This window comes from Tupaia chinensis, unplaced genomic scaffold (assembly GCF_000334495.1).
Source record: "Tupaia chinensis unplaced genomic scaffold, TupChi_1.0 Scaffold000234_1, whole genome shotgun sequence".
NCBI classification, from domain to species: Eukaryota; Metazoa; Chordata; class Mammalia; order Scandentia; family Tupaiidae; genus Tupaia; species Tupaia belangeri.
The window spans coordinates 3,467,584-3,475,698 of NW_006159712.1; positions in this window are offsets into that span (position 1 = coordinate 3,467,584).

An 8,115-nucleotide genomic window follows, 5' to 3' on the forward strand; every position below is an offset into this window, starting at 1 on the left:
CCAACGGGCCCCTGTCTGTCTTTTCCACCAAATCCCCATCGACGCGCGACCAGCTGCCCGTCCCGTGTCTCATCGCCTCCCAGTGCTCTCCTGAACTTTCCCGCATTGCATGGCTAATTTGCTTGTTGGTGTACCCCCAAACTCCGAGCTGGCTGGGGTCTGCTCGTCCTTGTACCCCTAGCTTCTGGCTTTGTCTCCTGAGCACATAGACCTGTTGGGCACTGCTTGTGCACAGAATGGACAGAGGGTGACACGTGTCAGCTAGGGGCGTCGTCAGGCAGTTTTCTCCCTCGGGGACGTCCTTTCCACTAGTTTTGGCCCTGGAAGTGCTGCCGGGGTTTAGGGAAGTGCAGTGTCTTCTGTTTGGTGAAGGGAGGGCTCTGCTGCCTCCACAGGTGCTGTGAGCACCATGTTTTGCACGCGTGGAGTAAACCCACCGGGGAAGCAGGACTGAGGTAGGGCAGAGACAGTGCGTTGGGGGGATGGAGTGGCACAAGAGCAGAACACAACGCTCTGCAAAGCTGACCCACATGGGAGGGCCCGGGTTCGTGTGCAGGGACCTCCCTGGACATGCCAGTGCTCATGATGGGGAGGGGGTGGGGTGGCTCAAGTTGGGCGTGGAGAGCAGTGTGAGGAGCCTTAGGGTTGCCTGTCTTTCTGTCTCTCTAGCTCATGGAGGGAAGAAAGAAACTTAAAAAAAAAAAAAAGCACACTGTGGACTTCCTTAGAGCCTCTGAATCCAGCGGAGTCTGAAGTCAGCATGCCTTTGGACGCCCCCACGGTTGCTGTGAGCTGGGGTTCTGTCACTTACCCTGCAGGTCTCCTGGTTAATACAGCGAGGCCCCTTGAGGGCAGAAGGCGGCCTGTGCTCACCTTCTCCTTGCAGCCGTCTCCGTCTCTGCAGATGGTCCATAAACGCTGGCGAGGCTGCCTTACAGACAGTGGGGCGGAGTCCTTCCACCGGAGCTCCTGCTTTAGAATAAAATCACCATGTATTTGGCTGAGATAAGAGAGGCAAGGTTGCTGAGGCCTGGCTGGGAGTGGACGTAACAGGCTGCTAGATGAGAAAGGTCGGCTCTGAGGGGCCAGTTCTGCTGTGTGACCTCTCCCAGCCACGGCTGTCTCTGCTCCTGCCTCACCGAGTGGCTGGGATGTCCAGATCACAACAATTGCTTTGGGTGGGAGGGTTTTCTGAATGCAAAACTGTAAGCAGATTACGGTTACTGCCCCTGGACTTGGCTCGGGGGAGGAGGGGCCCAGAGTGGAGAGCCATTGGAAGGGACAGCGAAGCAAAGAGGGGAGGTGACAGGGTGGAGAGGAATGCGTCCCTGTGCACCACCAAAGCTAGGCGGTGAGGGGTGAAGGACGTTTGGTTTTGTGCTGAGGGCTGGGGACCCTGGCGCCCTGGAGAGGGTTGTGGGGCTGGTCAAGGTAACAGGTGGCCGTCTCCTACCTCCATGACACGCACAAGGAGCGAGGAGAGCCAGGCAGAGAGCCACAGGGGCCAGAGTATTCTTTTTTTTTTTTTTATAAAAGAATTATTTATTTAACTTTATTCATTCATTTACTTTAATTTGACCAGAGAGTGACACAGAGAGAGAGAGAGAGAGAGAAAGCAAGCCATAGAACCATGGACTCGAACCATGGTCAGCCATGTAGGAGAGTCCAGAGCCTTAACCACCGTGCCACCTGCTGGCCCCAGCCATAGGATACTTTTTTTTTTTTGAAGAGGTTTTTGCTATAGGGCACATATGTTCACCAGGAAGAGAGAGAGAGACAGTAAGTGAGAAATCACCCCCTGCGGGAATGGCCACATTGCAATCCCTTCTCCTCCATTATCTTCTTGGGATCTTGGGCATGCACGCACATGCTCCTGGCGTGAGTTTAAGCCACCAGGTCAGGGACTCGAACTGAGGTTGACCACATGGGAGCCCAGCGACATAGCCATTATGCCAACTGCTAGTCCTGCCACAGAGTATTCTTAATTCAGTTTTTTGTTTGTTTGTTTGCTTTGCTATAGGGAGGTGTGATTGTGAGAGAGAGAGAAAGAGAGAGAGAGAGGAGAGAGAGGGAGAGAGAGGCAGGCATGAAGTGAGAAAGCAGCCCCCTGAAGAGATGGCTACACCACAATCCCTTCTCCTACATTTTCTCAGGATTTGGGGCAGACACACACAAACACAGAGCCTGTTTTTAAAGCTGCCGGGTCCAGGACTCGAACAGTGAAGTTGGCCATGTGGGATCCAGTTGCACTAACAACCACGCCCATGGCTGGCACATTGTGTTATCTTTGAAAGAATGGCCTTGGATAGAAGGTTCCCTGAGGGCATAGGCATTGCTTCTCTGCCTGGGGCCTTTAGGGGAGCAGGGACTCACTGCATTCCGTGGCTTCTGTGGAGGGAGGGTGGGTGAACAGTGGAGTTCTCTACTATTTAATGGTTTGAGCTTAGGATGGGGCCCCATCTTCAGTGTCTCTGAAGGCCAAGAATACCAACAGTGTTAGCAAGAACCACTCCCCAAGGCAGGCTGTTCCAGCCCTGCGAGATGGCGTCATACCCATTTCCCAGGGGAGGAAACCAAGGCTTCGGGATTAGGAAGGCGCCCAGGGGTAGCCAGAGGTGAGCGGCTAGGATTTAAAGTGAAGTTTTTAAAACTTTTTTTTGAGGAGGGGCATGGATTCCAAACACCACAATCCGAAAACGTCCCCCTCCTCCTCCTCCTTTCTGTCGATAACAGCTCACTACTCCGTGCACCCAGACTAAGAGCGGAGCATGCCCAGCACGCGGCATGGAGTTTCTGCTGGTCTTTCCGAGTAATCCTGTGCACTAGGTATTCCTATCGCTAGTTTCAAATGAGGACAGTGAGGCTCAGGACGGTGGTACCTGTGGACGTCTATCTGAGCCTTAAATGGAGGAGTGGGTTTGGAATCTCGCTGTTCCTAGGCAGGTGTCTTTAGGAATCTTGCTCTCAGGAACCGCCCCAGGGACCGCTGTCTGGGACCTCTCCCCTGGGCCTGGGCTTTCTTCGCCTTCCCTCTGGGCTCTCTGTCTTCCCAGAGGGTGCCTCAGACTCAGGCCCAACTCCTGGAGGATTTTATGGGAAAGGCTGCCACCTTGTGGCTAAACAGGAGATGAAACATTTACCGTGGGCGATGCGGGCTTAGGAAGGTGGGGTGTCTGGGAGCAGATGAAGGCGGCAGGGAGGAGAGGCGAGCTAGTGCAGCCTTTCCTCTGGCCCGCTGTGCCTCACCTCCGCAGCCGTGGTGCCAGGCTGTGGTGCTGCAGGGAGAGTGTGAGGGTGCCCAGCTGCCTCGGGATGGAAGGCGGGGCTGGGCCACTCTCCTGGGACTTGCTACTTGGACTGTCAAGGATCCCAGGTTAGGCTTCTCCTTGAGTCCTCCCCTCAGCATGGTATGCTTTTACCTGTGGTGGGGACTGGGTTGGTGTAAGACCTGCAGACAGCTATTTTCTTTTAAAGACATGATTTAGGGAACCAGCAGTTAGCGTAATGGCTATGTTGCTGGACTCCCACATAGTTGACCGCGGTTCACGTCCTGCACCCGGTGGCTTTAAACTCATGCCGGGCACGTGTGCGTGCGTGACCAAGATCCCGAAAGGAGAATGGAGGAGAAGGGATTGCGGCATGACCATCCCCTCTGAGGGTGATTTCTCGCTTTCTGTCTCTATGTCTCTCTCTGTCTGTCTGGCGAGCGCACGCGCCCTATAGCAAAAACCTCTCCAAAAAAAAAAAAAAGACATGATTTAAAAAAAGTTTTTAAAGGGACCAGCAGTTGGTGTAATGGCTATGTCACTGGACTCCCACGTAGTCGACAGTGGGTTGCGTCCTGGACCCGGAGGCTTAAAACTCATGCCGGGCACAGGTGTGTGCGTGCCCAAGATCCCGACAGGAGAATGGAGGAGAAGGGATTGCGGCGTGGCCATCCCCCCTGGGGGGTTGATTTCTCGCTTTCTATCTCTCTGTCTTTCTCTGTCTGTCTGGTGAGCGCACGCGCCCTAAAGCAAAAACCTCTCCAAAAAAAAGAAAGAAAGAAAGAAAGAAAATCACGCCAGGCAAGAAAAAAAAGCACGCCAGGCGCATATGCGTGAGTACCCAAGATCCCGACAGGAGAATGGAGAAGGGATTGCGGCAGGGCCATCCCCTCTGGGGGGTGATTTCTCGCTTTCTGTCTCTCTGTCTCTGTCTTTCTGGCAAGCGCACATGCCCTATAGCAAAAACCTCTCAAAAAATTATTTTAAAGAATTGTTTATTTAAAAAAATTGATCATTACTAGTCTTTTTTTTTAGAGGTTTTCGCTATAGGGCGCATGCGCTCACCAGACAGACAGAGAGAGACATAGAGACAGAAAGCGAGAAATCACCCCCCAGGGGGGATGGTCACGCCGCAATCCCTTCTCCTCTCCTCCATTCTCCTCTTGGGATCTTGGGCGCGCACGCGCCTGGTGTGAGTTTTAAGCCACCGGGTCCGGGACACGAACCGCGGTTGACTATGTGGGAGTCCAGCGACATAGCCATTATGCTAACTGCTGGCTCCCTATTATTACTATTCTTATTTTAATTTGCAAGAGAGAGAGAGAGAGAGAAAGGAGAGGGAAAGTGAGAAAGCAAGCTGCTAGGTCCAGGACTTGAACCACAGTCAGCCATGTGGGAGTCTAGCACCTTAACCACCATGCCACCTACTGGCCCTACAGAGAGCTTCTTGGATGGGGCCTTGCCTTTGGTGTTCCACCCTGTGCAGACACTGTCCCCAACTCTGAGGAAGTTCCAGAACCTTGTCCTCACTTGCCACATCTAAACCTGGAGAGGGGTGCTCCCGCATGCTCATGGCCCCGCTTTCTTCATCCGGGCTGTTGTAGAATCTCCCTGGCGCTGGCCTGTCTCTCTTCTCCCTCCACCTTGCTAACTGAGCGATGCCCTCATCATGTGTCTACCCCTTTACCAGAACCCCACTTACCTTCTCAGTGTCCTGCAGCCCAGCTCCTGGCCGGATTTCCTTGCCTGCCTCGTTTGCCCAGATGAGCCTCCTCTCAGAGCACGCCCCGCCTGCTAAGCTCCAGCCACGGCGGCTCCCTTCTGACTGCAAACGAAGTCACCTGGGAGCTTCCACAACGGCCCATGATCAGACCACTCCCCTGAAGACCCCGAGGTCATCGGCCTGTTCCAGCGTGTCATAGAAAGCTCCCAGGGGCCCTGATTACCTCTCCATCCGTGTGCGGCCTTTCTGACCTTCTCACCTATTAGCACGGTTAACCTCACTCCTGTAGCACCTGGGACGACTCTCCCCTGTCCTGCCTGGCTTTCTCTTACCTGTCGGTGCTCAGCTGAAGTGCTGCCCGCCTCAGGCTGCCCCAGGGATGGGCTGAGTGTCTCAGCCCTCAGACCACGAGGTTTGGGACTGCATCTTATCTGTGTTTGTACTCCCAGCCTCTGGCAGACCCATGCTCAGTGACTGCGAATGCTGAATGCCTGACGGATGTCTCCCACCCCCACAGCCAGTCTTCATGGTGCCGAGGCCCGCAACCTCTAAGTGTCATCCTTTCTTTTTTCTTTTTCTTTTTGGAGAGGATTTTGCTAAAGGGCGCGTGTGCTCGCCAGGAACACAGAGAGAGACAGAGAGACAGAAGCGAGAAATCATCCTCTAAGGGGGTTGGCCACGCCGCAATCCCTTCTCCTCCATTCTCCTCTCAGGATCTTGGGCACGCACGCGCACGTGCCTGGCGTGAGTTTAAGTCACCAGGTCCGGGACTCAAACCGTGATTGACTACATGGGAGTCCAGCGACACAGTCATTATGTCCACTGCTGGTCCCAGTGTCATCCTTTCTCAAAAGCCCTTGGGTCTGTGAACAAGGGTCGCACACTGGAAGCTTGAACTTGCTCAAGTTCCCTGGGCCTGGTAGAGAGGAGGCAGCTGCACGGGGTGGGGTTTGAGGGAAGGCCCTCCTCCATCCTCCCTCCAGTCCTTGGGCTAAAACTCTCTCCCCCTGTAATGGCTTCATTTCCACTCGTAGGAACTCTGGGTACAGGACTGGCTCCGTGGTGCAGCGGTAACACATGGCTTGAGAGAGGCTGGATCACATGGCAACTGCAGTTCGAATACCTGGCCCGGTCAGCCCGAAACACGCACGAGTCGAAGGGTTGGGAGATGAAGGAAGAGGCATGACCAGACCCTGTGGACCCTTCTCTCTCTTTTCCTCTTCTGTGTGTGCACACATACTGTATTCTAAATGAAGAAAACAACAGTGAAACACCTATGCTTGGACAGATTTGCGAGCACCAAGAATGAACATCTGTAGGGTACTTACCGCGGTGCCAACCGTACACGCAGTGCTGCTTGTAACCATCACATCAGCCGTCCTCACCCCAGCCCCACAGGGACTGTCACAAGTGAGCACTTAGCTTCCCTGTGCTTAGATTGGGTCTCTCTCATAAAGGGGAGTGGGAGAGTCGGACTTTGTCCTCGGGCAGGCTGATTTCAGGGTACAGAATCGTGATTAACCCCTAGGCCATCCTGCCTTCCCAGAGTTCTGTGTCAGTCTGTCCTGGTCATCCCAGGGCTGGCTGAGGGAAGGCAGGGGAGGATTTTCACCTGTGGCCGTTTCCCTCTCCCATAGTACGTGTTTGTAGGGTGTGGAGTAGGGGCTGGGTTGGCCAGGGCATAATGGGAATCTCATGGATAACTCAAAGATGGTTGACCAAGAGGGGTTTCGGGGCCCGGTGACATTCTGGGGACAGGGCTTCCCTTTGTGACACACTACGTGCCCAGCCCCTTGAGTCTACTTGCCACCCAAGAGGCTGGATGGGGCAGAGAAGCTCTGGGCCCAGTGAGCTCCCATGGGTTCTGATCTGGGGTCAGCTCTGGGTCTTGGTGAGCCCCATTGACTGTACCCAGCCCAGCGAGACACAGCACGAGGCTCACACCTCTAAGTTCTCACTGCATCAGGATCTGGGCCGTCATGGCGCCTGGAGGTCCCGATAGTAGCCAGATTCAACAAGCCAGGCAGTGTCTGGACCACAGCACATGGGAGGAGCTGTCTCCGGCCTCCCACTCCCGGGGAGGCAGCCTGTCCATGCACGCTCTGAGAGGGCAGTTGTCCGGGCTACTTTTGTTACCCCGTTTGCTTTACAAACTGCAGCCAGCTCAGCCAATGAGTCTGATGGGGCTTGTGAGGCCTGATCCCTGGCAGATAGCAGGCCGGCCCTGCCTCTCCCTCCCTTCCACATGTGAACTCTGCCCTGGCCTGGCTGGACGACCTGGTGTAGCAGGGATGACGGCATGAGGACGGTGTCACTGTGATGGCCTCCCGCGCTTCTTGGAGAGGCTTGGAAATCAGCCCACGGGCTTGAATTGGACCCACCACTCACTGGCTGGGGTTGTTTGGCCTGTTTCCTCCCCTGCAACATGAATGAAAAGGAGCTTGCCCTTGGAATCCGTCCACTCACCCGTGTCCTGTAGTCTCGAGGACCTTTATCTGAGGTCGATGGGCCCCAGCCTCTCTGTTCATCTCATGGGTGACCACGCTGGTGCCCCCTGCCTGCGTCCATACTGCATCCAAAACACTTGTTTAGGAGATTAAAACTAAAACTGCTTGTTGAAATTACAACAAAAATGTTCCAAACTAGTTGCTTTTATGGTGAAACAAAATCCACCTCTAACCCGTATGTCTTCTGAACCCTGCCACCCTCTTCTGTGTTCGGCCCGACTGGCTAGCTTCCATTTCCCCATTGACTCTGCCCCTCCGGCACCGTCCCTTTGCTCAGAGCCCCCGGGTCTGGAATGCTTTTCCTTCTCTCCACCTGCTAACCTCTCCTTCATTTTCAGACCCCAGCAACCTCTGGCCCTCTCAGCCGAGGTCAACCCCCAACCATGTGCTTCCATAGTTTCACAAACCCTTTTCATTTTTAAAAAATAATTATTTATCTAATTTTATTTATCATTATTATTCTTTTTAGTTTGTGACAAAGCTCATGTACTCACCAGAGAGAAAGAATGCAAGCCGCCAGGTTCAGGACTTGAACCATGGTCAGCCATGTGGGAATCCAACACTTTAACCACCATGCCACCTGCTGGCCCCATCTTTTTTTTTTTTTTTTTTTTCGAAG